This window comes from Passer montanus, unplaced genomic scaffold (genome assembly GCF_014805655.1).
Source record: "Passer montanus isolate IOZ18808 unplaced genomic scaffold, ASM1480565v1 scaffold136, whole genome shotgun sequence".
In the NCBI taxonomy this organism is placed as follows: Eukaryota; Metazoa; Chordata; class Aves; order Passeriformes; family Passeridae; genus Passer; species Passer montanus.
Window position 1 is genome coordinate 823,894 of NW_024360497.1, and position 26,823 is coordinate 850,716.

Consider the following 26,823-nt stretch of genomic DNA (forward strand, 5'->3'; position numbering starts at 1 on the left):
CTGAACCGAAGTGAACCAAACCAAACCAAACCAAACCAAACCAAACCAAACCAAACCAAACCAAATCAGCTCCCTCTGCCCCTCTCTGCACTGCCCCAGGGAATCTGCTCCAATGCAAGAGGGAAGAATCACAGAATCACAAACTCACAGAATTACAGACACTCCTGAACTGGAAGGGACCCACAAGGGCCATCAAGTCCAACTCCTGGCCCTGCAGAGGACACCCCCAGGGCTCACATGAAATGATTCACCTGCTGAGAGCTCTCCTGGGCCAGGGTGAGGAGCTGAGGTTTGGTGCTTGGCTGGAGCAGAGCAGAGCCCAGACCCTGTCCCTGCTCAGACCCAGAGTGCCAAACCTGCCAGCTCCTGCTCCCCTGCACAGGAGAGCCAGGGACCATTAGCACTGGATGAATGGGAAGAATTGAAATCAGCTTGGAGACAATCCCCAGGCCGGAGCAGAGGCAGAATTAACCAGCTTATTATTTTTATTTAATGCCCGCATTGTGCCCCCAGATGAATAATTGGTGTGTGGGGCTCTGTGCACAGGGCTGTTATGAAGTTTAATTCATTAGCGCTTGTAAAGTGCCTCGAACTTGTGAGATGAAAGGTGTTCTCAGAGCGCCAGGAGCTGTTCCAGCTCCAGCACTGCAGATCTTTAATAAGGATATTGAACGACTCCTCTGAGCCAGCACATTGCGTTTTAACTTCTTTATGGCTGTTTTTACAAGCAGGATCCTAGAGAGCCAAAAAAAAAAAAGTTGAAAGAGAAAGCCCCATCACAGTGCACAGAGCTGGCTCTGCACAGCCACAGACTGGCTCTGCCACCCTCAGCCCTGCCCTGGGGAACAGTGCCAGGGCTCTGTCCCCATCCCCAGCCCCTCCATGGGGACTGGGAGCTGTGACAGCTCTGGGGATGTCACTGGATGGGTGCTGAGAGGGGCAGGTGGGGAGAAAGGAAGGTCTGGAGGAAGCTGGGGGCTGGGTGCCTGGTTTGCCTGCAGGAGCCTGGCCTGTACTCCATGCCCTGAGTTTGACTGATGCAGGGGGAGGGGACAGTGGGGGTCATCTGGCCATCCCTGACATCCATCCATCCATCCATCCATCCATCCATCCATCCATCCATCCATCCATCCCTGCCATCCTGCTCTGACCCCCTCTGGCACAGTCAGACACCTGGGTGAGTGGAAGATTTTCACAGAATCACAGATTCATGATATGATTCATGGCAGGGGCCTTAAAGCCCATCCAGTCCCATCCCCTGCTATGGGCAGGGACACCTTCCACTGCCCCAGGCTGCTCCAAGCCCTGTCCAGCCTGGCCTTGGGCACTGCCAGGGATCCAGGGGCAGCCACAGCTGCTCTGGGCACGCTGTGCCAGGGCCTGCCCACCCTGCCAGGGAACAATTCCCTCCCAATATCCCATCTCACCCTATCCTCTGGCAGTGGAAGCCATTCCCTGTGTCCTGTCCCTCCATTCCTTGTCCCAAGTCCCTCTCCAGCTCTCCTGGAGCCCCTTTAGGGCCTGGAAGGATTAGGGTTTCCTGGATCCTTCTCCCCTCCAGGGGAACACTCTCAGCTCTCCCAGCCTGGCTCCTGGCGGTGTTTCCTGCCAGCCCCATTTCTGTGCTCAGTGCAGCCGCTCAGTTTGTGACAGAACCATTGCACTGAGCCTTGCTGTGCCAAGGCCAGGAACACGGATCCTTTGGAACACCTGCTTCTCCCACATCCATCTTCCTGCAGCGACTGCTGCTCAGTTACCTGGCAAGGAACCCTGGCTGTGAGTCCACAGAAAACCCTTCCTGCCTCAGCCAGGTGGGAAGAGCTTCCCTTGTCTGAAGTGCCACCTATGGCATCTCCAACTGCTGCTGCAATTCCCACCAGCAATGAGCTTGGAAAATAATCTTGTTTAAATGTCCCCCTGGGAGGAGAGCGAGCAACACCAACAGAGGACACAGGACGTGGCCGAGAAAGCAGCGACTTCTTCCCTTGGGGGAAAAAGGATCCTCAAAATTGGAGGCCATGACCTCCCCACCTGCCTGCCACTCATTCTTCTCCTGCTGCTGCTGCAGGCAGCAGAACTCTCCCATTTCCCTGGGAGCTGCATTCCCAGACACTCCACACAGCACACGGAGTGCAGGGAGCATCTCCTGCTGCCTTGGAAAACCGGCAACAAGCCATGGCCTTGCCCCTGCTCACAGGAGAGGAGGACTCATTGTTTGCTTTAATTATCCCAAAGTCTCTTTACTTGGAGGAAAATAAAATATTTATCAGGGACTTGTGGCTCTGGTGAAGGAGATTATACTCAAATTAAATTTTTAGATGCCTGTAAAATTTAATTGGCCTTAGTGCAGGGCAGTTCCTGTCTCTGACAAGGAGAAGGGTTACTCTGCCCAGCACTCAGCCTTTGGAGAGCTGTTTCTTCCAGCATTCCCAGCGCTGCCCAGGGATGCTGTGCCTGTGCTGCCAGCTGTGCCCAGCCTGGCAGCCCCTTCCCCATGTCCTGGGAGCACAGAGGGGTTGATCTGTGTGGGAGAGGACAGAGCTGCCCAGCCCAGCTCCACAGCCCACCCCCAGCTCCTCTCCCACCACCTGATGGATGGGGCAGGTTCTCACCAGCCTCTGGAGGAGCCTGCTGCTGGGACATGCCCCTGACTTCTCTGAGCTTTTCCATGGACAGTCTTTGGGCCTCTCCTAGTTTCCATTCCTGGCTGAAATCCCTCCTGTCCCCAAGCCTGAGCCTGGCTTGGCCCTTCCCTGGCAGTGTCCCTCCTGCTCAGGGTGTCCAGGGCAATGTCCCTCCTGGGCAGAGGAGCCTTCTCCAGGCATCTGGAAAACCCCACATCCCCTGAGGGGCTGCTGTAGTGCCACCATGGTGAAGGGACAGGCACAGGCCCCCACGGACACTGTCCCTGCTGGGGAGGGCCCAGGGGCACAGATCAGTTTATAATGACGGAACCGTTTGTTATCCCATGCCAGCCTTGCAGAAAATCCCTTTTCCTGTGTGTGTGGAGTGATGGGCTCCAGCTCTCCACTCCTGGGAGTGATGCTTTATGTCCAAAAAAAGCCAAGGATGGAGAAGATGGTGCCAAAGGGATGGAGAGCCACTGTCCCACTCGGGCTGCTCCTGACAGACAGAATCTGTCCCTGTGCTGTTCCAGGCTGTCCCACAGAGCCCTGCTGTGCCCTGCCAGCATGAGCACTGCTTTAGCTGGGAATCCAGGTCTCCAGGCTCCTGCTCCTTGCCCTCACACTGTGCTTTTCCCATTGTTGCTGACAGCTTTGCCAGAGCTTGGGAAGCAGGATTTCATTTTGCTCTTATCCCCGGAGCAGAAACGCACAAGCGCCAGGGAAAGAAATCCGAACCACAACTTGGAAATCCAGAGGGATTCAGGTCTGGTATGGCAGGATTCACCCAGGAGCCTCACTGCCAAGTGAAATCTTACACTGAGATCAGATCAGGGAGCTTGAAAACACATCCCATCCCCTTCCTGCTGTCCTCGGGCTCCCACCCCACAGGTGCTCCCCCAGCTCTGCTGCCTTCCCAGCAATTCAGTGGTTTCCTTTTCAGGCAGCCCTGTCCATGCAGGTTTTTCATTTCAGGATTAATGTCCTCAGCTCCAAATGCCTCCCAAAGGCTTACAGGGCCATCAAGGGGGTTAACCCTTCCCTCTCCAGCAGGCAGGAACCTCCCTGGCATCACTGAGGGAATTAAACAGAGACATCAAAGGCCCTGGCAGAGCCAGGGGAAGGCAGAGACATTCCAGGTCCCAGCAGTCTCTGTCAGATTTAAAGAGAACAAACCCTTCAGAGATTTCTCCTTCAAGGAAAACGAGGTTGGAAGCATGAGGGTGTCAGGGGTCCGAACAGGCAGAGAGCAGCAGGAGTGAGGTGTGGCCGGGGGCACAAAGGACAGCACAAAGTCTGTCCCCAGGGACATCCCAAAGCCACACCCTGCATGGGAGGGGACCCTGCTGGCCCCGGGATCAGGCTGAGGCATCCATGGGGGACACGGCTGTGCTTGGTGTTCCCAGGGAACTGTCCCAGCAGTGCCCTCCACCTTGGCTCAACCATCCCTCCAATGCCAAACCCACTCCAGCCCCTCCCCAAATCCACAGTTCCGGCTGGATCCATCAGCCAATTGGCTGAATACACAACACCAGGCTGCCCAGGTGGCGAGTGAATTTAGTGAATATAAGCCAGGCAGGCTCTGGGCCACGAGGCTCTTGTGACAGGGACACTTTGAAGCATCTCAGATAATTAGCACTTAACTGCCCCCAACGCTCTGATGAACTGTCCAAGCCCCATGAGCTGCCCTGTGTGTGTCCCTGGTGTTCCCACCAGGCTGGGCAGCTCAGCCCAGTCCAATCTGGCTCTAAGGGAGGCTGCACAGGGAGCTGCAGGGTTCACCCAGCCTCTGCAGTCCTCCTCATCCTCGGGGGAGGCTCTTCATCTCCCCCCTTCCCAGGTGGGACACATGCATGTGCCAGGGATGAGAGACAGTGACACGGTGCCATTTCAGGAACTTGACAGCAGAGACCCCTGAGAGCTGCTGGGCAGGGAGAGGGATGGGGAAGGATGGTGTGAGAGCCCAGGGCACGGTGAAGTGGGATGGGGGCAATGGGAATGTTTGGGAGCCCAGGCCAAGGTGGGATGGGAAGGTGGGAATGACTGTGGGAGCCCAGGGCACCACAGGGCGTTCACTGCTGGGGTGGGGGGTACCAAGCCCTTCCTCCAGGCTGGTGGTGAGTCCAGGGCTGCCCCTGCCAGGCTGGGCAGGGGCTGGCAGGACCATGAGTGCTGGGCATGGGCACCCTGAGCCTTGTCCGAGCCCTAGAGCTGGGGGTGTGACACGGCATGAGTGCTGGTGAGCACTCCCTGCCTGCTGGGAGCTGGGGGGCCCTTAGAACAAATCCCCAGAACCTGGGACAGTGCTGGCTGGACCACACATCCCACATGTCCTCCCCTGCCCGGGGCTGTCCTGGCCATGGGATCACGTCCAGCCCCGCAGTGCCAGGGGTGGGGACACTGCCCATGGAGCAGTGCTGCAGAGTGCTGAAGGGTGGAGTGACTCCCCAGAGCTCTCTGCAGAGCCTGGACACCCTGCAGGCAACAGCCACAGGACACCTGAGCTCACACACAGTGGGAAGGGTCAGGAGAGAACACGGAGACATCACGGGAGAAGAACAGAATCCTCCAGGAGGAGGGACAGGGACACAGTGGGTGCAAACCCCAGCTCATCCCTTTGTCCATAACACCAGCCAAGCTCCCAGACAGCTCCCCAGGAGCAGACCTGCATGAAATCACAGCCTGGCAGAATACACGGATAAACCCCAGGAATCAGGGATGCAAGAATTACAGGAACCTTTTTGGTTGATGGGAACGCCCATGTTTCTCCCAAGAGGTCACTCTGGTCACCAGAGCAGTGGTGGGAGCTGGGATCTGTGCCAGGCAGGGAGCTCTGCCAGCTCTGCTGTGGGCACCCTGTGAGCACAGGGCACTCAGCTCTGCATCCAGGGGAAAACAGCAGCAGCAACTGGAGATAGAATCTATTTTTCCAGGGAAAATAGGAATCAAAAGGAACATGGCTGCTGTGTGAATGGCTGCAGCCCCTGGGGAGTACTGGCTGGGTTCTGTGACCTCTGTCACACCACGGAGCTGGGTGATGTTCCTGTGCTTCCCCTCCTGCCACTGCCCCAGCCTGGCAGCGTGGGGCAGAGCCCGGAGCAGGGAGAGCAGGGATTGAATCCCTGCCATTCCAGGGAGGGATCATGCACTGGAGAAGGACACACCAAAGCACAGCTGGCCTCTTGCAGTCCTGTCTCCTACAAGCTCTTCTCTTCTCCAAGTGCTTCCAAGCAAACTGTCTGGAACTGTGGCTCCAGGATGCCCCAACCCTCCCCCGGGCCACTGAGCCCAGGTGTGTGGCACCAGGGAGGAGCCCCTGCTGTGCCCCTGGTGCCACACACTGCCTGGAGGATGCTGGCACACCTAGCCACAGATCAGGTGAGGGACTACCCCAGAGCCACCTGCAGCTGCCTCAAGCCAGGAGGGCACCCTGGGAGGTGCAGGCAGGAATTCCCAATGGCTGCACACCAACACTGGCATTTGGGGCCCACACCAAGGCACCCCAGCCAGGAAGGAGGACAGACCCCACACCCGGGCCCCACATCTTCCCTCCCTGTGTCCCTCAGCGCTGTCCCAGAGAAGTGCCAGGACATCAACAAGGAGGTGAAGTCCCTGCAGAAGCTGTGACACCCCAACACCATTGAGTAACGTGGTGTCACCTGTGGGACCACACGGCCTGGCTGGCCCTGAGCCATAACTATGGCTTGGATGGGAGGTCAGGACCCATAAGTGGGGATTTAGGGGGTGTTTAGACACATAGATGGGTGTTTGGGCTCCAGAAATGGGCTTTGGGGAGTTTTTTGTGTTCACAGATGGGGGTCAGGGAGTGTTGGGATCCATAAGTGGGGAGTTGAGGAGGGTTTGGATCCTTAGATTTGGTTTGAACTTCACAGATGGGAGTCAGAGGAGCGTTGGGCCCCACAGACTGGGTCTGGGGGGTGTTTGGACCCATAGATGTGAGGTTGAGGGGGAACAAGGACACACAGATAGGGGTCAAGGGGGCATTGGGCTCCACAGGTGTGGGACTGAGGGGTGCAGGGTTGAAGGGACACCATCACCCACAGATGTGGGGCAGAGGGATTTTGTGACTCATATCTAGGGGTCAGGATGCACTTGGAGGGCACAGGAGCCATAGCCAGGCTCGGGGGCTGTTCTGGGGGGGAGCCTGGTATGGGGCAGGGGCCACCCCAGGAATGGTGTGGGGCACTGGAGGCACAGGTGGAGCAGGCAGTGATGTCTCCCTGTGTGGGCTCAGCCCTTGAGGGTCAGTGACAGGGACAGAGCTGGGGGTGTCCCACAGATTCCCCAGTGCCCCGGGAGCTGCTGCAGGAGGTGGGCACTGAGCTGGGCACGGCTGGCCTGGAGCAACCCCGCAGAGCTGGAAGCGTCTGTGTGGGAACACGGCACAGAAGGGTTTGCAGGTGGGAGCCCAGAACAATCCTTCACGGCCAAAACAGCTCCTAATCCTGTTTTACTGCCGTGGTAGGAGCGTGCCCTACAATTCCCAGGGAGGCTCTTAGAGGGAGAGAGACATCAGGCACGGAGAAGGAAAAAGGAGAAAGCCGGAGCGCCGCAGCCGGAGGGAGGCAGGGCTGGGAGGATGAGTTACAGCAGAGACTGAGGGAATCTCATTTGTATGGCCTAGAAAGCCAGCGCTGCAGGGGAACAGGATAACACTGTATAAATATCTAAAGGGCACTTGTGTGAGGAAGGGGAAAAAAGTGACGCATGCAGCAGTCGTGGGAGGGACGCGATGGTCCGGAGCTGGGAACAGCTTCCCGAGGGAGCAGCGGGCTGCTGCAGCCTGGTGGGCAGGAGCAGGGAGGCTGCCAGGGCCTGCGTGGGGCTCCAGGGCAGGAGCAGGAAGGAGCAGCCTGGCAGGGGCAGTTGGTGGCCCTGGCACAGCTGGGAGGCTGTGGTGGCACTGTCCCCAGAGCCCCCAGCAGTGACCAGTGCTGACCAGATCTCTCAGATGCTCTTCCTGCTGGCTCAGCACAGAGCTCCAGCTGCCCTGGCAGAGCCTGACCTCTCCTTGCCTCTGCCACTGCAGCTTCCCAAAGATGGAATCATTGAGGTCAGAGAAGCCCTCTGAGACCACTGAATTCAATCCTTAAGGCAGCACTGCCAAGGCCACCACTAGCCCATGTCCCCAGGTGCCACATGGGTGCCCTGGCAGAGCCTGACCTCTCCATTGCCTCTGCCACCACACCTTCCCAAAGGATGGAATCATTGAGGTCAGAGAAGCCCTCTGAGACCACTGAATTCAATCCTTAAGGCAGCACTGCCAAGGCCACCACTAGCCCATGTCCCCAGGTGCCACATCCACACAGTTTTTGAACACTTCCAGGAATGATGACTTCACCACTGCCCTGGGCAGCTGTGCCAGTGCCTTTCTATGAAGAAAATTCCCCTAATATTGAATCCCAACCTTCCCTGGCACAACCTGAGGACTGAGGCATCAAAAACCCAAATCCTTTCTAGCACAGAAATTCCCAGCAGAATTCCAGCCTGAGGCTGACCTGCTTCCCCTTGGCCATGAGGAACCTGCCCAGGCTGGTTTTGGGTGTCCTTGGAGCACAGCCCCCAGGCTGGGCTGCGTGGGATGGGCAGGAACCACAGCGGTGCCAGAACGGAGTGCGCTCCCATCCCTGTCTGCGTTCCTGCCCCTCTCCCAGCTCTTCCCTGCAAATTCGAGCTGCTTTTCACAATCGCATTTGCTTTTTCTTCTTCTTCTTAAAAAAAAAAAAGAAGGCTTTTCTCTCTGCCGTTGCCATGTGCAAACCCACACAAACACCAGGAAAAGCCGGCGCCAGCTCCGCAGAGCCCGTGCCCGCAGAGCCCCTGTCACAGGCAGAGCCGGGAAACAGGAGAAAAATAGATTTTCCCTTCAGCCCTTCCAGACACATGACTGAGACTTATTATAGCAAAAACAGGCACAGGGGGTTCGCAGAGGCTGTCCCTGTGTGTTCCTCCCCTCGCTGGTGAGCCCCTTCCCTCCCCAGGGAGCGCGGGGCAGGTTCTGTGCCAGCTGCCCCAGGGCTCAGCAGAGCTCGGGATCATTCCCGGGCTCAGGAATCCCTCAGGCCATGGAGCAGAGCTCCATCAGAAGATCGTGCTCCTGAGGAGGATGGTGTGGGGTGTTCAGCTTGAAGGAGGAAAGATCCAGGGAGAGCTCAGAGCCCCTCTCAAGGGCCTAAAGGGGCTCCAGGAGAGCTGGAGAGGGACTGGGGACAAGGGCCTGGAATGACAGGACAAGGAGGAATGGCTTCCCACTGCCAGAGGGTAGGGTCAGATGGGATACTGGGAGGGAATTCTCTCCTCTGATGGTGGGCAGGCCCTGGCACAGGGTGCCCAGAGAAGCTGTGGCTGCCCCTGGATCCCTGGGAGTGTCCAGGACCAGGCTGGACATTGGAGCAGCCTTGGATAGTGGAAGGTGTCCCTGCCCATAGCAGGGGGTGGGACTGGATGGGCTTTAAGATCCTTTCCAACCCAAGCCAATTTAGGATTTGCCTAGGATTCCCAGCTGTTTAGCTGGCTCTGAGCCTGGTGCATGTTCCTCACCCCCCAGTTTGCAACAACACTGCACAAACCACAGAATTTGTGTGTGCTGGCACTGGCAGCCCTTCCTCTTCCTCCTCCTCCTTCTCCGTCTCCTTCACCTCTTCCTCCTCCATCCCCACCCACAGCCCAGCTCTGGGGGACCATGGCCACACACTGCCAGGGGCAGGGGCTCCAGCAGATCAGCCTTTGGGATGATTATCCCGTATGCAGGTATCTCCAAAGGTTTGAAAACACCAGCACATCTGGGTATGCCCATTTCTGAGTGCAGCTGTAATCACCCAGGTTCCCAGGAGGAGGGAAACCAGTGCTGCTGCCCCTGGAACTCCTGCCCAGCCAGCTGTGGGTCATCAGGAAAGCACATCTGTCACTCACTTCTTCCCAGGCCTTTTAAACAGCCCAGGTCACCCCAGCCTTCCCCACCGGGCTGTGTGCCCACCCCGGATTTCGCTCTCCCCTCTGCTTTGATTCCATTGTACCCCCAAAAAGCAGCCAGGGCTGGCTCCTTTGCAAGCAGCCAGGGAAGGGGGAGCACCCCAGTGCCTGGGCACAGCAGACAGCTCCCAGCCCACTGCTGAAGAGAACAGCAGTGACAACAGAAGGACACAGGGCAGGTGTCACTGCTCACTGAACCCTGGCAGAGCCATCCGGTGCAGTGTGGATAACACAGCTGGGAAGGGCTGTCTGTATACCCTGTCTGTGTCTGTGTGCCCCGTGTCTGTGTGTCCTGTCCGTGTCCATGTGCCCTCTCTGTGTCCATGTGCCCTGTGTCCGTGTGCCCTGTCTGTGTCCATGTGCCCTCTCTGTGTCTGTGTGCCCTGTCCGTGTGCCCTGTCTGTATCTGTGTGCCCCGTGTCTGTGTGTCCTGTCCGTGTCCATGTGCCATCTCTGTATCCATATGCCCTGTCTGTGTCCGTGTACCCTGTCTGTGTGCCCTGTCTGTGTCCGTGTGCCCTGTCCGTGTGCCCTGTCTGTCCGTGTGCCCTGTCCGTGTGCCCTGTCTGTGTCCGTGTGCCCTGTCCGTGTGCCCTGTCTGTCCGTGTGCCCTGTCCGTGTGCCCTGTCTGTGTGCCCTGTCTGTGTCCATGTGTCCTGTCCATGTGCCCTGTCTGTGTCCGTGTGTCCTGTCTGTGTCCGTGTGCCCTGTGTGCCCTGTCCGTGTGCCCGGGCTCTCCTCGGGCCCCGTAGCTCCAGGACTCAGAGCTGTGCCCTCACTGCCCTCACTGCCCTGCCCTGGCTGGGCTCCTGGGAACAGAGCCAGGGCACTACAGAACCATGGGAGCCTAGAATGGTTTGGGGGGAAGGGACCTTAAAAATCATCTTGTTCCACTCCTGCCATGGGCGCAGACACCTTCCACCAGACCAGGCTGGACGGGTCTTGGAGCCCCATCCAACCTGGCCATGGACACTTCCAGGGATCCAGGGGCAGCCACAGCTTCTCTGGGCACCCTCCTGCCCTGCCCAGGGCACCCAGCCCCACTCAGCACATCCCTGCAGGGCTGGTGTGAGGCCACAGACCTGAGCAGGAGGCTCTTCCAAGGTCACTGCAGAGGGTGTAGGGGCAGGGGAAAATGAGGAACCAGAGTCTGATCCACCCATGGGGATCAGCTGGACACACAATGTTTTTCTTGGCTGCACATGAAGGGCTTCACTACCTCATTCCCAGAGCCAGCTTAGTCAGAGTCCCTCACTATGGAGCCAGGCTGGCAGAGCTGAGGATGTCCAGACTGGGGAAGAGAAGGATCCAGGGAGAGCTCAGAGCCCCTCCCAGTGCCTGAAGGAGCTCCAGGAGAGCTGGAGAGGGACTTGGGACAAAGGGCCTGCAAGGACAGGATAAGGGGGAATGGCTTCCCACTGCCAGAGGGCAGGGTGAGATGAGATATTGGGAAGGAATTGTTCCCTGGGAGGGTGGGGAGGCCCTGGCACAGGGTGCCCAGAGCAGCTGGGGCTGCCCCTGGATCCCTGGCAGTGCCCAAGGCCAGGCTGGACAGGGCTTGGAGCAGCCTGGGACAGTGGAACGTGCCCTTGCCCATGGCAGGGGGTGGGAATGCATGAGCTTTAATGTCCCTTCCAACCCAAACCATTTGGGGATTCCATAATTCCCTGATTCTCCACTTTCCTTCATCACTCCTCCACAACTTTAACTCTTTCAGCCAGCCTGAAAAAAGAGGGGAGTGAGTGACCCCAGGTGGCCGCAGCCCCCTGTGCTGTCCCGGGGCTGTGGCTGCTGTGGGAGATGGGGCCGATGGTGGCACTGGGACACTGCCAGGGGTCAGGACCAGCCACGCAGGGCAGAGCGGAGTGCAGGGTGAGGGGTGGGTGCTCAGGGATGTCCCCCCACACAGGGGTGACAAGGAGGAGCCCTTCCAGGGGCTCCAGGGCTGGACTGCCCCACTCACAGCTCCTCTCAAGACCAGAAGTGCTGCTGCCAGTCCAGCACATCACCCATCCCAGGGGCTGCCAGGCACTGAACAGGGGAGCAGCCTGTCCCCAGCATGTCCCCAGCCTGTCCCTAGCATGTCCCCAGCCTGTCCCCAGCATGTCCCCAGCCTGTCCCTGCGCCCCAGTGCTCAGCCGGGGCAGGGGAGACATCAGCTCCCACCTCCTACCTGATGCCAGGAGGATCTGCTCTTTTCCTGCCTCAATGTCTTTCCCTGGCTGTGTCCGTGGCCCCTGACCCTCTGCCACGCTGTGTCCCCTGTCCCCACAGCCAGAGCCGGAGGTGAGTGCTGAGGGCAGGCACAGAGCCCGTCCAGGAGGGGCTGTTGAGCACTAATTAGATCCCAGGAAACCTCCTGGACGGCGAAGCTGCAGCCTGCCACCCCCTGAAGACATTGTCCATGCCTGGATTGCTGCCTGATTCCCATCTCCATAATTCACCCGAATCCTTCAGAGCGGCTCTGGCGGGCTCAGCTCACGGCTCAGTGCCTTTGAGAGGCCAATGGCACAGAGAGGGACACGTGCATGGCTCCCAGGCACGGCTTCCCCATCCATCCCTCCATATGTTTCCAACCTGCTCTCCACTTCCACCCTCACCTCAGTCCAGCACTGGGGAACCCCAAAACCCACGGGAGGAAGAGGAGGGGAGGAAGGCCATCCCCTGGGCTGGGTGGGCCCAGAGCCCTGCGTCCCCTCGGGTCCCAGCTCTGGTGGGACTGGGGGACCCGAGGGAAGCTGGGATTTTGAATGAGGGGAGGGGACAGATCCTGCTCAGAGATGTGGCACCTGGTGTCATCTCCAGGGACAGCCCATCTATCCCGACCCAAGCCACGGGGACAGGTGGGCAGGACACCAGACACAGCCCTGCAAACATCCCACATGCCTGGAGCCACTGTCCCACCTGCGGGATGGGGACAGCCGTGCCCGGGTCCCCACACGTGTCTCCCCAAGGCAGGTGGCAGCAGCCCCCCTTTGCTCCCCTTTCTGGGGGGCAGCTGGAGCTGAGCACAGAGCCCAGCACAGCTGGGGCAGCGCTGCCACCCCCACACTCCTCGGGCATCTCCCTGGCCCTCCAGCTGTGTGACGGGAGAGGAGAGCTGGGGGACCCTAAATGCCTCCCAAGTGCCCCTCCACGGCCTGCCAGCCCTGGGTGTTGGGCAGCAGAGGTTTCAGAGAGGTTTCTGGACAGCACAGGGCCCCAGCAGGACACACCCTGGCTCTAATGAGCCCAAGCATTCAGGGCTCCCAGTGCCTGTGTGCTGTGCTGTGCCTCAGGAGAGCCAGCACAGCCACCACCCTAAAGCCTCCTCGGCTTTTGGGGCTGCTGCAAAGGGCTTGAGCCACCAGCCAGGCCCCCAGGCTCTGCTTCCCCCAGTCCCACAACCCGGCGGTGCCCGTGGGAAGCAGACCCTGCCGTGGCTCCTCGGGCATCTGTGAGCAGGGAAAGGTGCTCTGCAGAGGCACTCAGAGCCCAAATTAGCCACACTGGGCTCAGTCTGAGATTCTGACAGCGGATGCCAAATTTATTTCCAAATGCACTGTGGAAATGTCAGCGTGCTGGTCGGAAGGAATCGGGTACATGCTCCCTTTTAAATAGCACCAAGCATATGGGAGGAGGATGATTAGATTGCTTCCAAGCTGCCAAATTTCTTTGCTGCAGCTAAAAATCTTCTCCAAAATGTCCCAGCCCACAGTGTTTCTCAGCACTGAAGTCTGTGCCGAGACTTTGCCATTGACAGTTGTGCTCTGAGCAGGAAAACACAGCCCTCCCGAGCAGTCCCGGGGGTCCCAGCTCCCCAGGGCTCTCCAAGGGGGGCTTTGCCTCCTCTCAAAAGCTGGAGAAATTCCTCCCCTCCTGCCAACCCACCTTTCGTGAGGGAGCAGAGCTCCTGATGTAGAATCACAGAATATTTTGGGTTGGGAGGGACCTTAACGCTCATCTAGCTCCAGCCCCTGCCAGGTACATCCAGTGCAGAGGGACAAAAGCAGCCCAGCAGCTGCTGGCAAACCAGGAGAGCAGGGAAAGCCCCTCCACCTCCCTGGGCTTCCACGGAAAGGTGTCCTGCAGTGTCCCCAGCAGTGGCACCCCAGTGCTCCCAGCACAGGTCCCTGCAGCTGCCACTCTGACTCGGCCAGGTGACAGCACAGGTGACAGCACAGGTGACAGCTCGGGAGGGAGCAGGGCATCCTCCACTGCCCAGGCCTCCTGCTCAGCAGGGTGTTGGGGCAACAAGGGTGGGAAGACTTGGGGATGTGCTCTGGACTCCTTGCTCAACCCTGAATGTCCTGCCTGGGTCAAGACACCCAGAAATCCCAAGGCATTCCCTACAGATGACCCCACAGCCCCCTTCAGCTCAGGGTGAAACAATGGGAGCCACCACAGCCCATTTTCCCAGGATCTGCAGCCCAAAGCACTGTGATGTCCCTCAGGCCAGCCTCAGGAAAGTGGTGACCTTGGGATCACCCAAACCTTCCCTGCCCCATGGAGGGACAGAGGAGGGCACAAACAGCTGCTCTGGGCTTGGTAGGAGGGTGTCCCCATGGGTGACACTGAAGCTTCTGCAGGGAGCAGAGTGTGGTGGCCTTCCCAGGAAAGGATATGACTGACATCCCCAAACCCAGGGATCGTTCCTTCTCACACACAGCCTGTGGGAATTCCCACCAGTCCTGTGGGAATTCCTGGTCCACTAAGGACCAGAGACACACTGCCCCTCCAAAACCAACCTCCGCCAGCCACGCTCACTCTCCCAGCAAGACCTGAGGGCACCAGGAGCCACGTCCTGCCTTTGGATGTGGGACTGACCTGTGACACCTCGGGGCCCTTCCTCCTGCCAAACACCCACCCACGGATCACACACGGATCTGCTGGATCCCAGACCCCAAACTCCCTGTGCTATACCTGCACTGCCTCCCCATAGTGCTCTCCATGCCCAGGACACCAAGAAAGGCACTCAGTGATGCCAGCCATGCCAGCTGTGCCAGCTACTCTGTCCCTGTTCAGTGGGCCAAGGGAATCCAGTGCCGGAAGGAGGCAGAAGCCCCAAACCAGAGCATCACCTCCATGGCAGAGCCCTGTCCTCGGGGCACGGTGCTCAGAGGGTCTCCATGGTCCCCCCTGGAAGGGAGAGGGTGCCAGAGGCAGGACTGGCCCGGGAGCTGGCAGGGCAGGGCAGGGCAGGGCTGTGGAGCCCAGCCCGTGGGAGCGCAGCCGCTCGGCTCTGCTCGCTGCCCACGCAGCCGCGTGGCGGGTGGGAGTTTCCTCTGCATTGCAAATCCCTTCTCATGTGAGTGCTGCAGTGCTGCTTGGAAGGAAAACAACCCCTCTGGAGCGAGCCCAGGGGTCCCGAGCAGCACCAGCACCTCCTCCTGCCCCAGGCAGGCCTTGGTTCCCTTCCCAGGGCGCCTGGCTCAGGAGATAAAGCCAAAGCTTCCCTGGCAGACAGCCTGGTGGGAGCAGCACCAGCCGTTCCCATTTCCCTGTGCTTGTCTCTGGCACAGACAGCCCCAGCTGAGCTCTCCCTCCAGACCTGGGAAGCGGGAGGAGGAGGAGAAGACAGTGGGAAGAAGGCTCCCTGGTCTGTGGCAGCTGGCTGGAAGCAGGACAAGGGCTTTGGGAAGGGGGGAGCATCCCTGGGAGCACGGCCCAGGTGCTGCGGGGGTTCTGGGCCACGAGCACACAGATCCAGGACTGCGGGTGGGGGGATCTGTTCCATTTTGGCATCTGCTGTTGCTCACCTGCGCAGGGCAGGGTCTGTGCTGAGCCCCCAGGAGCAGGGCTGCCCCTTCCCAGAGCTCTGATTCCACACTGGGAGCATACACTGGCAATCCCAGCCTGCTGATGCAGCTCCACAGCAGCAGCCCCTGGCAGATTGTTCTCCCAGAGTCATGGCACTGCTGGGCTGGGGAGATCTTCCCAGAACCCACAGAGAAACAACCCCCACCTCTGCTGGTGCAAGAGATCCCCCATTACCAGGGGTTTGGGAGCCACCCAAACATTTCACACAACTCTTCAGGAAGACAGAGACTGGATTTGTGCTCCTCAGGGACTGGTGGATGGAGGAATCCAGGGACAGTGTCCTCCTTTCCAGGGGACAAGTCTCCAGGGGATTCAGCCCACGGCAGGAGCACTGTGGAGCCCAGATTCAGGAAATGCAGGGAGCCTCTCAGGAGGAGATCTGCCCCTAAAATCCACGGCTCCTCCTGCTCTGGGCACTGGGACACTGAGCAAAGGGGATGCAGAGAGGGAGGGGCGTGCCTCTCACAAGGGACAGAAAATTCCCATAGGGTTGGCCCAGCCCACCCATTCCTGGTGGGAATGTTCAGGTTGGTGAGAGCTGAGGAGGGGAAAGAATAACACATCAAACCCTAAAAACAAGGGACAGCACCCCTTGTAGCAGAGCCCTGTCTGGGGCAAGGTCCTGGGGGACGATTCCAGGCACCAAAGCTTCTGGGAAGAAGCCCTGAGGGATGCGTGGGGTCGGATCCACCTGCCCTCAGTGGAGCCTGTGGGTCTGGTCTGCCCCATCTTCCCACCACAGCATCCACCACCACACCTTTCTGGATTCAGGCAGCTCTTTAGAACAATCCCTCCATCCATCCATCCATCCATCCATCCATCCATCCCTGCCTCTGTCCTCCAGCCATCTCTCTGTTCAGTTTCCTCTTTTACCTCCACACAACCCAAATCCACCGCCTGTCTGGATCGCTGCTTATCCCAGAGAATCTCCATTTATCCACTCCAGAGTGCCCGGGGGTTTCTCCCCAGGGCAGAAGCTGTGTGACTCCTGCTTTGGGATCAGCCAGAAGATGGATCTGCAGGGCTTTGCTTGCACAGACACTGCTCTGAAAGCATGGCCCAGGGAACAGACACCAACCCTCACCATCCATCCCAGCCTTAGCCGGTCTCCAAAGCAGGGAATGCCACCATTCCCACACAGGGGTGTCCCAGTGGCACGGGCAGGGCAGGGGCACATCCCATGCACACAGCCCTGGCCTGACCCTTGAGCAACACAAGCAAGGACATCTCCAGGGCTTTTGTGCCCTCTCGCTCAGGTGGAGAGGGATTGGAGTGGGATCACCACTGTCCTGGTCAGGAGCAACAGGAGAGGCTGAAAGGCATTGAGGACAGAGGCTGAGGGGCACAGAGGAAAGAGGCTGGGCACACACATGCTGGAGGCAGATGTGCAGTATTTTTCCTCACCCTTTCCTTACAGGATAGAGAAGAGAAGAGAAGAGAAAAAAAAAAGAAGGAAAAAATAGCAAAATAAAGCAAGCTGTGCAACTCCAATTTCTCTCTTAATGAATAAATGAAATGCATCCCAAGAGGCAATTAAGCGCTTTGAACCAAACATGTGTCACATACATTAAAAAAACAACCCAGGGAGAAATCCAGCAGCTGCAGTGAAGGGAAGGAGGCAGATGATGACTGCTGGGGGCAGGGAACTGGGGCTGCTGCTCCCACCGTGGTGTTCGGGTCCCCCAGGGGAGGGGAGTCCCACCCAGGGACTGGGGAGTCCCACCAGGGGGTGTGGGGACCTCCCAATACCCAGGGGCATTCCCAGAGCTTTCTCCCACCCTAAGGACATCACTGCCTGTGAACCTTTCACCTTTGTGCCCCACGGGAACTGGGACCATTCGCTCCCAAGTCTTCCTTCCTGAATCCCAATGCAAATTTTGTCTCATGCTCCCTGTTGACGCCACCTCCAAGGAGCACCCACACCCACCTGACCTCCTGTCCTTTGTCCCTGACCCTGGTGCTGCCCAGAGTGTGGCTGTGGCCCAGCCCTCACCAGGCACTGCCCAGCTGACACTGCTGGGAGGAGGAGGAGGGCTGAGGAAGGCTTCCCTGCAGGACAGAGGGGCTGATTGGGTTGGGCAGGGCCTGGTTCTTCACCCCAGCCCAGCAGCCACCCCATGGGTGGATGTGTGACCTTCATCCTCATCACAAATCTCCTTCACATCCCTGCAGCACTGCCAGAGCCTTGGTGTTGGGAGAGCCCTCCAGAATCCAGCCTGCAGAGCTCTCCCAGAACGGCCCCAGAAGGCTACAAAGACCCCCTTTTCTTGGCACACAGAGGGGCACAGAGATCAGCTTGGCTAAAAACCCCCATGGATTTTCCCAGGACACAACCCACAGCAGCAGCTGCAGTGAGGAAGTGTGTGTTGGAAGCAAAGCACAGCTTTCCCTGAGCTCTTTGGGGAAGCTGTGCTTTGCTTCTGTGTGGTGGCACAGTAGGACAGGGCTCCCACCCCTCAGGCTCCCTCAGCTGCTGCCAGGCTGTGAAGGACAAATCCCTGACACGCTTTGGGTGCTCACTGGGTTTTCTGCCCATTTTCTCTCCTTGGGAGGCCGACTCCAGACTCTTTGAGTGTTTGGGTGTGGCTGGGCTGATGGAGCTGGTGTCACCTTCTGGAACACAGCAGGAAATCTTTCCTGATGCGGGAAAGCCATGGGATTTATTGCTCTGCAGGTCTGCCCTGTGTGTTCACCCTGCCCGCTGCTTTCAGAACATGTCCCTTCCCCAGGGGCCAGCAGCTGCCCAAGCCCAGAGGCCTGTCCTTCCCTGAGGGGAACACAGGCTCCCCGTGGGCTGGCAGGTTCTCACTCCTTCTCTGGCTAGTCAGTGTGACCCTGTGCACCCTGCTCGTGCCCAGCACGCCCACAGCGAGCCCAGAGCTCGGGGAGCACATCCCAGGCTGGGGCTGCAGAGCCCAGGGCAACCCACGGCCAGGGCAGCCCCAGGGAGCCCAGGGCTCATGGCTGGGGCCCCCGTGGGCTCTGCACCCACTGCTCCTGGGCTCTGGCATTGCTCACAGCCCTCCCTGCCCCAGGGACACCGCAACAGTGTCCTGCAGTGCCCACAGCAGCGTCCTTCAGCCACCATCTCCTCACGCTGGGGCATTGCCAGCACCTCACAGCACCTCAGCCCTGTCCCTTTAACAGCCTGGTGCCCCTGCCCTGCCAGCAGCGCCTCTGCTGCCACACTGGGCAGAGAGCAGGGCCCCATGAGAGGACACAGTCCCCAGCATCCACAGCCTCCTCTTGCCCCTCAGCCACAGACCACCCGGAGCCACCCCGCGTCCCCAGAGTTCTGCCCCCAGCACTCACAGTCTGGTGTGGCTCTCGCGGGTGGCACGGCTCTCGCGGGTGGCACGGCTGCTGCAGGACGCTGCCGTCACCCGCAGGGGGTGAGGGGACGCTGGTGGCCCATGTGCCGGCTGTGGGTGGTGGCAGCTCGGTGACCGCGCTCAGCGGGGGCCTTGGGCTGGGGAGGGACAACACACACGTGAGCCCAGGGAGCTGTGGATGCACCCCCGGCTCAGAGCACAGAACTGTTACGGTTGGAAAAGACCTTTTGGATCACCAAATCAAGCCAGCACTGCCACCATGATCAGCACTAGCCCCTGTCCCCAGGTGCCACTCGCCTTTTGAGCACTTCCAGGACAGTGACTCCACCACTGCCCTGGGCAGCTGTGCCACTGCCTGAACACCCTTCCCATGAAGAAATTTTCCCTAATACTCAAACCTAAACCTCCTCTGGCACAAGTTAAGGCCATTTCCTCTCACCCTGTCACTGTTCCCAGGGAGCACAGCCTGAACCCCCCTGGCTGTCCCCTCCTCGGAGCTGTGCAGAGCCAGAAGGGCCCCCCCAGCCTCCTTTTCTCCAGACTGAGCCCCTCAGCTGCTGCTCCAGCCCCTTCCCCAGCCCCGTTCCCTTCTCTGGACACGCTCCAGCCCCTCAAGGTCTTTCTGGGGCTCAAACCAACCTGGGGCTCCAAAGAGCTGCTCTCAGCAGTTTGAGAAAAAATGGGGTTCAAGGCCTGAGAAGAGCCAGAGATGGCACCAAGAAGGGCAGGGCACCTCCCTGCTGCTCTCTGCCAGCCTGGCTGCTGCAGCAGGGACAGGCACATCTGTCCTCCCCATGCACTTCCCAAAGAGCAGCTTACACCCGGATCAGATTAGGGGAAGAAAACTGCATTGCAATAAATCCAGGGAGGGAACTGGCTGCTGGGGCTTTAATCTGAGAGCAGCCTTCAAGATAAGAGCATTAGGACGGGATGAAGCAGTCCTGGTGCAGGGATGGTTGGGCTGGTCCCTTGTCTGGGATTTGGCGGAGGGAGCTGGCTGTGCCATGCCCTGGCAGCTGGGAGGGTGCCACACGTCCTGCCACAGCTGAGCAGCTCTGCACGGCTGCAGGACAGGGCACAGCACTCAGAGCATCCACATAACGGGAGCCTGGAATCCCAAGTGGGAAGGACAGCACCGTGCTCAGTGGGACGCCTCGGGGCAGGGTGGGATCTCTGGGGGTCCCTCTCGGGGGGCACAGCGCACATGGCAGGGCTCTGCTCCTCCTCAGAGGGGTGACCTCCAGCCCAGCCCGTGCCCGGGGGCTCCATCCTGGCACAGGGTCCAGCCCTGGCTGTGCCATCAGACACCCTGAGAGAGCCTGAGCTGTTTAATCATCTCTCATTAATGCCAAGCCTTGGATAAGCTTTGGGATATTGCACATGGAGCTAGCAGAGCCAGTGCTGTCCCTGCTGGGGCAGGCACTGCTGGCTGTGGTACCCTCTGGGGAGGTTCACGGGGCCCTGCTACAGAGTTTCTTTTTTATTGTAAAGGTCTGAAAAGCCCTTTCAGATCATCCAGTCCAACCCCTCCCCCAGCAGTGCCAAGGCCACCACTAGCCCATGTCCCCAAGTGCCACATCAGTGCCACACAGCTTCTGATGTCACCAGGGACAGTGACAACACCACTGCCCTGGGCAGCTGTGCCAGGGCCTGACCACCCTTTCTGTGAGGAAACTTTCTGAAATATCCAATCTATACTATATCCAATCTATACCTCCTCTGGCACAAGTGAAGGCCATTTCCTCTCACACTGGCACTGTTCCCAGGGAGCACAGCCTGAACCCCCCTGGCTGTCCCCTCCTCGGAGCTGTGCAGAGCCAGAAGGGCCCCCCCAGCCTCCTTTTCTCCAGACTGAGCCCCTCAGCTGCTGCTCCAGCCCCTTCCCCAGCCCCGTTCCCTTCTCTGGACACGCTCCAGCCCCTCAAGGTCTTTCTGGGGCTCAAACCAACCTGGGGCTCCAAAGAGCTGCTCTCAGCAGTTTGAGAAAAAATGGGGTTCAAGGCCTGAGAAGAGCCAGAGATGGCACCAAGAAGGGCAGGGCACCTCCCTGCTGCTCTCTGCCAGCCTGGCTGCTGCAGCAGGGACAGGCACATCTGTCCTCCCCATGCACTTCCCAAAGAGCAGCTTACACCCGGATCAGATTAGGGGAAGAAAACTGCATTGCAATAAATCCAGGGAGGGAACTGGCTGCTGGGGCTTTAATCTGAGAGCAGCCTTCAAGATAAGAGCATTAGGACGGGATGAAGCAGTCCTGGTGCAGGGATGGTTGGGCTGGTCCCTTGTCTGGGATTTGGCAGAGGGAGCTGGCTGTGCCATGCCCTGGCAGCTGGGAGGGTGCCACATGTCCTGCCACAGCTGAGCAGCTCTGCACGGCTGCAGGACAGGGCACAGCACTCAGAGCATCCACATAACGGGAGCCTGGAATCCCAAGTGGGAAGGACAGCACCGTGCTCAGTGGGACGCCTCGGGGCAGGGTGGGATCTCTGGGGGTCCCTCTCGGGGGGCACAGCGCACATGGCAGGGCTCTGCTCCTCCTCAGAGGGGTGACCTCCAGCCCAGCCCGTGCCCGGGGATAGGACAGGAGGAGCTGCAGCAAGGCAGGAGGAGCTGCCTGCTCTCCAGCTGGCTCTTTGGGAGAGGCAGCCACCTCTCCTGTCTCGTGTCCCTGTAGAGAGAATCCCCACAGCAGCAGTGGGGGACAGGGAAGAGGAAGTGTCCACCTGCATCCCCGGGAAGGCTGAGGGGGGCTGCCTGCTCCCACCCGGGATGGGCTCAGTGCTGAGAGCTCAGGGGAAGCCTCCCCTGCCAGGGGCAGGACAGGTGGGCACCAGTGGGGGCTGGTGACAAGGGACGGTGGCTGGGGTGGCCCCTCCTGTGCTCCACCAGCTCAGCCAAAGATGGATGGAAACGGCTCTGCAGCCTGGTGTAAGTAATTGAGGGAAGAACATTTGTAAGGCAGGAGACAGCTGGATTAAAAAGGTGAAGCCCCAAAAAGCAAATGAAAAGAGAATCACTGATGATGGATGGGAAAGCAGTGCCTGAGTCCAGCTTCTCCCTGGATGCACTGGTGAGCAGCAGCAAGGCAAGGTGAGCTGAGATCAAACCATGGCAAGAACCTGGGCAGCCATGGGGGCTTGGAATCACAGATAAAGAAAGGTTGGAAAATCCCTCTAAGATGCTTGAATCCAACCCTTAACCCAGCACTGCCAAGGCCACCACTAGCCCATGGCCCCAGGTGCCACAACCACATGTGTTTTGAACACTTCCCAGGGATGGTGATACCACCACTGCCCTGGGCAGCTGTGCCAGTGCCTGAGCACCCTTTCCATGAAGAAATTTTCCATAATATCCAATCTAAACCTGCCCTGGTGCAACTTGAGGCCATTTCCTCTCCTCCTGTCTCTATTCCCTGGGAGCAGAGCCGGACCCCACCCCCCGGCTGTCTCCTCCTGTCAGGAGCTGTGCAGAACCAGAAGGTGCTCCCTGAGCCTCCTTTTCTCCAGGCTGAGCCCCCCAGCTCCCTCAGCTGCTCCTGGACCCGTCCCAGGCCCAGCCCCTCCCCTGGCTGTGGAGGCAGTGCTTGTGGAGAGGTGCCCAGGTGCCAGTGCTGCCTCCCCAGAGGTGCCTCTGCCCCTGCACTGCCAGGGCCTGCCCTGTCCCCGCAGAGCTCCCCAAACATCTGCCGAGTGCTCCCTGAGGTATTGCAGCCTGCTTTGCTAATCGCTGCTGGTCAGAGGCTTCCTTGGCAAGGTGGGAAGGACATTTGGGTTGGAAGATGTAAATTGAGTTTGTAAGACAGAAGAATTCCCAGCTGCTCCGTCTGCATGAGAGGCTGAGCAGACCCAGCCCCACGCAGAGCAGGGGCTGTTCCTCCAGGCAGCCTGGGCAGAGCCCTGGGATGGGTCCCGTCCATGCTGGGGGAGAGCAGAGGGGCCAAGGTGAGCCCACCTGAGGAGGGTCAGACGTGTCAGAGCAGGACAACATGGCCCCAACACCCCAACAGCCCCTCTGTGACCCTGCCCCTGTCAGCCTCACCACAGCTGTCACTGGAGCCCATCACAAGGCACAGAGTGCTGTGCCACCCTCTCTGCCCAGATGAAGCTACCACAAGGACACCTCCACACTGTCCCAGCACAACCCAGGGCCCATCTCCCCACACTCTGCTGCCTTTTCTTTCAGGATCCAGGCATCTCCAACAGGCTGCAATTCCTGTTCCCCATCCCTGAACACCAACCAGAGCCTCCCAAACCATTCCCTGCCAGCTCTGAAACTCAGCTGGTCCCAGCAGGTCACTGTCCTACTTGGTTTCCTTAACAAACCAGTTTGCTCCAGTGCCCTGGACGCCCCGATGCCCATGAGACCCCAAAGCATTCTCCAGGAGGTTTCCCAGACTGATAACCACAAGCAGACTGATCTCAGTGGGCACTCTGGGGACAGTGGCACGAGGCTGTCCCCACACCCTGTGAATGCCCCCACACGCTGCAGGTCCCAGCACTGCACAACATCAGCACCAAGCCCTTCTCCAGCACGGCCAGTGAGCCCTACCTCTGCCTGCAGCTGGACATCATGGGGCATACAGGGGCAAGGCCGTGCCAAAGAGATCCCAGAGAGCCGAGAGAAGAGCCAGGGATGGTGCCTGGATCTCCCCAAGCCCTGGCTCATGGCCCTTGATCCCACACATGAGGACAAGGAGATGGAGCAGCCCAGGAGCCTCCATCTCCCAGGGATGGGGACAGTGGCTATGGCAGTGCTCAGGCTTGCAGCATCATTGCCTGGAAAACCACCCTGGGCCATGCCCAGCACGGTCTGGGCAGTGAGAGGCACACAGCAGAGGGGCAGCAGCCCCAGGCAGCCGTGGAGCAGAGCTGCCAGCATCACCATGCCAGGATCACCAGGATCTCTGAAAGCACCCCGAGAGCACCGACAATCCGGGCTGGAATATTGCAGGAGTCCACTCAGCCAGCACAGCAGCACAGAGCACCAGGTGTGCCCAGCTTGGGGACACTGGGCTGGGGTCTGAGTCACCCTCCAGGGCAGACACAGCCCCTGTCCCAGCCCCAGGGCAGTGCTGCCCTTGGAACCTGACAGAAATGTAACCAGGAGAGGGGTCAGGGCACAGCCAGCCCAGCAGCCCTGGGCAGCTCCAGCCCGCAGGGCAAGACAAGTCCAGAGCTGGAGAAGCAGCAACGCAGGAACCAGCAGGCACAGAGTGGAGGTGGCACCACGCCAGGGAGCAGCTCTGCCACTTCTGCCACTGCCAAGGGACGCTGCCACCGCTGAGGGACACTGCCACTGCTCAGGGACACTGCCATCACCATGGGAACTGTACTTGCTGAGGGATACTGCTATTGATGTCTGTGGGGGGCAGTGCCATGGCCATGGGGCACTGGCACTGCAGAGGGCACTGCCATGGCTGCCTGACCCAGCGGGCTGTTCCCTCCCTCAGCGCAGCTGTTCCGTGTTCCCGGTTGGGTCAGATCGACTCTTCCCCTCTCCAGCACCGAAGGCACTGAGCTGGAACAAACCCTACTGGCCAGGGAGGCCGGGCAGGGTGTGGGGACAGGCAGGGTGTGGGGACACGCAGGGTGTGGGGACAGGCAGGGTGTGGGGACATGGGCAGGGTGTGGGGACACGCAGGGTGTGGGGACAGGCAGGGTGTGGGGACAGGCAGGGTGTGGGGACAGGCAGGGTGTGGGGACATGCAGGGTGCTGTGGGCACCCAGTGCCAGCGCCCAGCCACACCTCAGCCATGCCCACGGCCCCGGGGGGAAGGCCTGGGCATGGAGAGGCATCTCTGGAGCAGAGAGCTGCCAGTCCAGGAACAGCTCTGCTGTTCCCTGCTCTCCTTTCCCGTTTCCCATTTCCCATTTTCTGTTTCCCATTTCCCATTTCCCATTTCCCATTTCCCGTTTCCTATTTCCCAGTTCCCATTTCCCATGCTGCTGACCGTCTTTCCAGCTAATTACCCCCGCTCCTGCGGGCACGGGCCACGTGGCAGCTGGCATCTGCACTGGCTCCAGAAACGACCTTGGCTGCTCAGAGGACAGCAGGAGCCTTTCTGCCTCCTGGGCTTCCCCCGAGGCAGACAAGGATCCTCCAGCGCGGTGGACGAGGAGCACTTCCAGCCCGAGGAGCCCCTCCAGCCCCACTGCCAGCTCTGCTCTCCCTGCTCGGTGGCACTGACCTGCAGCTCCTGTGCTGGGAGTCACTGTCACCTCCCCCAGGACCCCCAGCACTGCCTCCCTGCAGAAATTCCCACTTTCAGGCTTGGAGATCTTTCTCCCCCAGTTTCCCACCCAGGTTTTGTGGCAGCATTGCCCTGAGCCAGGTCTGGCAGCATCCCTGTGCCAGCTGTGCCATGGAGAGGGGGCTGAGTGTAGAGAGCTTCGGGAGGAGCAAGGGCCGAGTGTGGGGTTCTATAGGGAGCCACCTGGGGGTGGCATCGCTGCCACTGTCACAGCCTGTCTTCCCTGGCGTGGGGAGAGCTGGAGCAGATAGCAGGCAGACACAGAAGCTCTCTGGGATGGCAGCCCCTGGGAACACCCGACAGAACAGCCCTGAGCCCCCGGGAGGCTCTCCAGGATGGGAGGGAGCTGTCAGCTGGCACATGGCTGGAGCTGGAGGCAGGGCTGGCTGGCCCCAGGGAGGGACAGGGTCCAGCTGAGGTCATGGGCAGTGATGGGAACGAGCTGGGCATCCCCTCCTGTGGCAGAGGGGGACATAGGGACCTTGTCCCCTGCCCTGCTGGGAGGGAGGGCAGGACAGGCAGTGCTGAGGGCTGGACATGCTGAGGGACTCCACGGAATGGGAGTGTTGGGTGCTGTCCCTCCACAGGAGCTGGGGCAGGGCCAGGCCAGTGCCTGGCCAGGTGTTTCACACCTTCCTGTGCTGACCTGGCTGCCAAAGGCTCAGCAGCTTCCCAAGCTCCTGTGGCACCTGGGGAAATGCCCCTTCCAAACACCCGGGTTGCTTGGTGTGGAGGTGCTGGACTCTGCAGGGGCTCGGGCAGTGACACAGGTGACACACTGGGTGTGTCCCCACTCCGAGGAGCTCAGCAGCTCCTCCTGCCTGGCTGCTGCCTTCACCTCGAGCCCACCGTGGCACAGCTGTATTTGTGTGGGGGGGTTCCCTTCAGTCTCCTCCCCAAACAACCCCCCCGTCTCCCTCCACCTTTCACATCTGCAGATCCCTTTGCCTTCAAACAATAACCACGGCCCTGCTCTGAGGGGCTTGCTCCTGCCCTGCTGCAGTAGAGGGAAGATGAAAAGACCAGGGGAAAATTCGCTTCTCTAGCACCTCACTGTTGCTCCAGTTCTGTGCTCTCCACCCTCATTCTTCATTCACCTTTCCAGGAGCTGTCTGTAACCCTTGGATAACACCCTCCTCTCTCCCAAAGCCCGTGTCCCCTCCTGCCTGTGCCACCAGAGATGCCACACAGCCCTGTGAGGTCAGGGTAATGTTCAGACAGCCCTGTGTGCCTGTGTGACAAACACCAACAGCCAGCTCTGTCCCACATCTGCTAATCTGGGGAGAAAGGGGGCAAAAAGACAGATTCAAATGAATTCTTGCTGTCCACACACAATTCTTGCAGAGCTGGTCTGGGCAGGCTGGGCCCCCCAAGTGGACAGTGCCAAGCTGAGCCAGGGGTGCACAGGCTCCCACTGACCCCCACCCTGCTGAGTCCTGGGGACAGCCCTGGCAGGTCTCTGTGCCCAAAAGGGCCACCTTGCAGCCTGGGCAGGGTGTGGGGCAGCTGCCAAGTGCCCCCTTACAGCAGCCCAAGCAGCTCCAGCCCAGGTTTGGTCTCAGGCAGTGTGAGGATGGATTTGCAGGAAGCCCCCACCTGCTGGCAGGGCAGGTGCCCGGGCTGTCCTGACAAGCCTGGCACCCCCACATCCCACATCCTTCTCCAGCCCTGCTCCAGTGCCCATGAAGCCCCCAGAAACCTTCCACTGCTCCCTCTGCCCAGACCCTCTGCCTGAGGAGGGCCTTCTCTGATCCAAGTGAGCTAACACATTCCTGGGTGGGATGGAGGATGAGCCCCTGCCCTGCCCTGCCCTACCAGCATGGGAGCA

At 59.6% G+C, this 26,823-nt stretch overlaps 1 protein-coding gene across 1 annotated transcript in view; it reads right to left on the reverse strand.

The window, feature by feature from the left end:
- DLGAP4 (DLG associated protein 4) overlaps positions 1–18,882 on the reverse strand; it is a 120,141-nt gene extending 101,259 nt beyond the window's left edge. Inside the window, exon 1 of the mRNA XM_039699604.1 lies at positions 18,729–18,882. The gene's annotated coding sequence lies outside the window, so the exon portion shown is untranslated. The remainder of the gene's footprint in view (positions 1–18,728) is intronic.
- Positions 18,883–26,823: the final 7,941 nt, after the last annotated feature.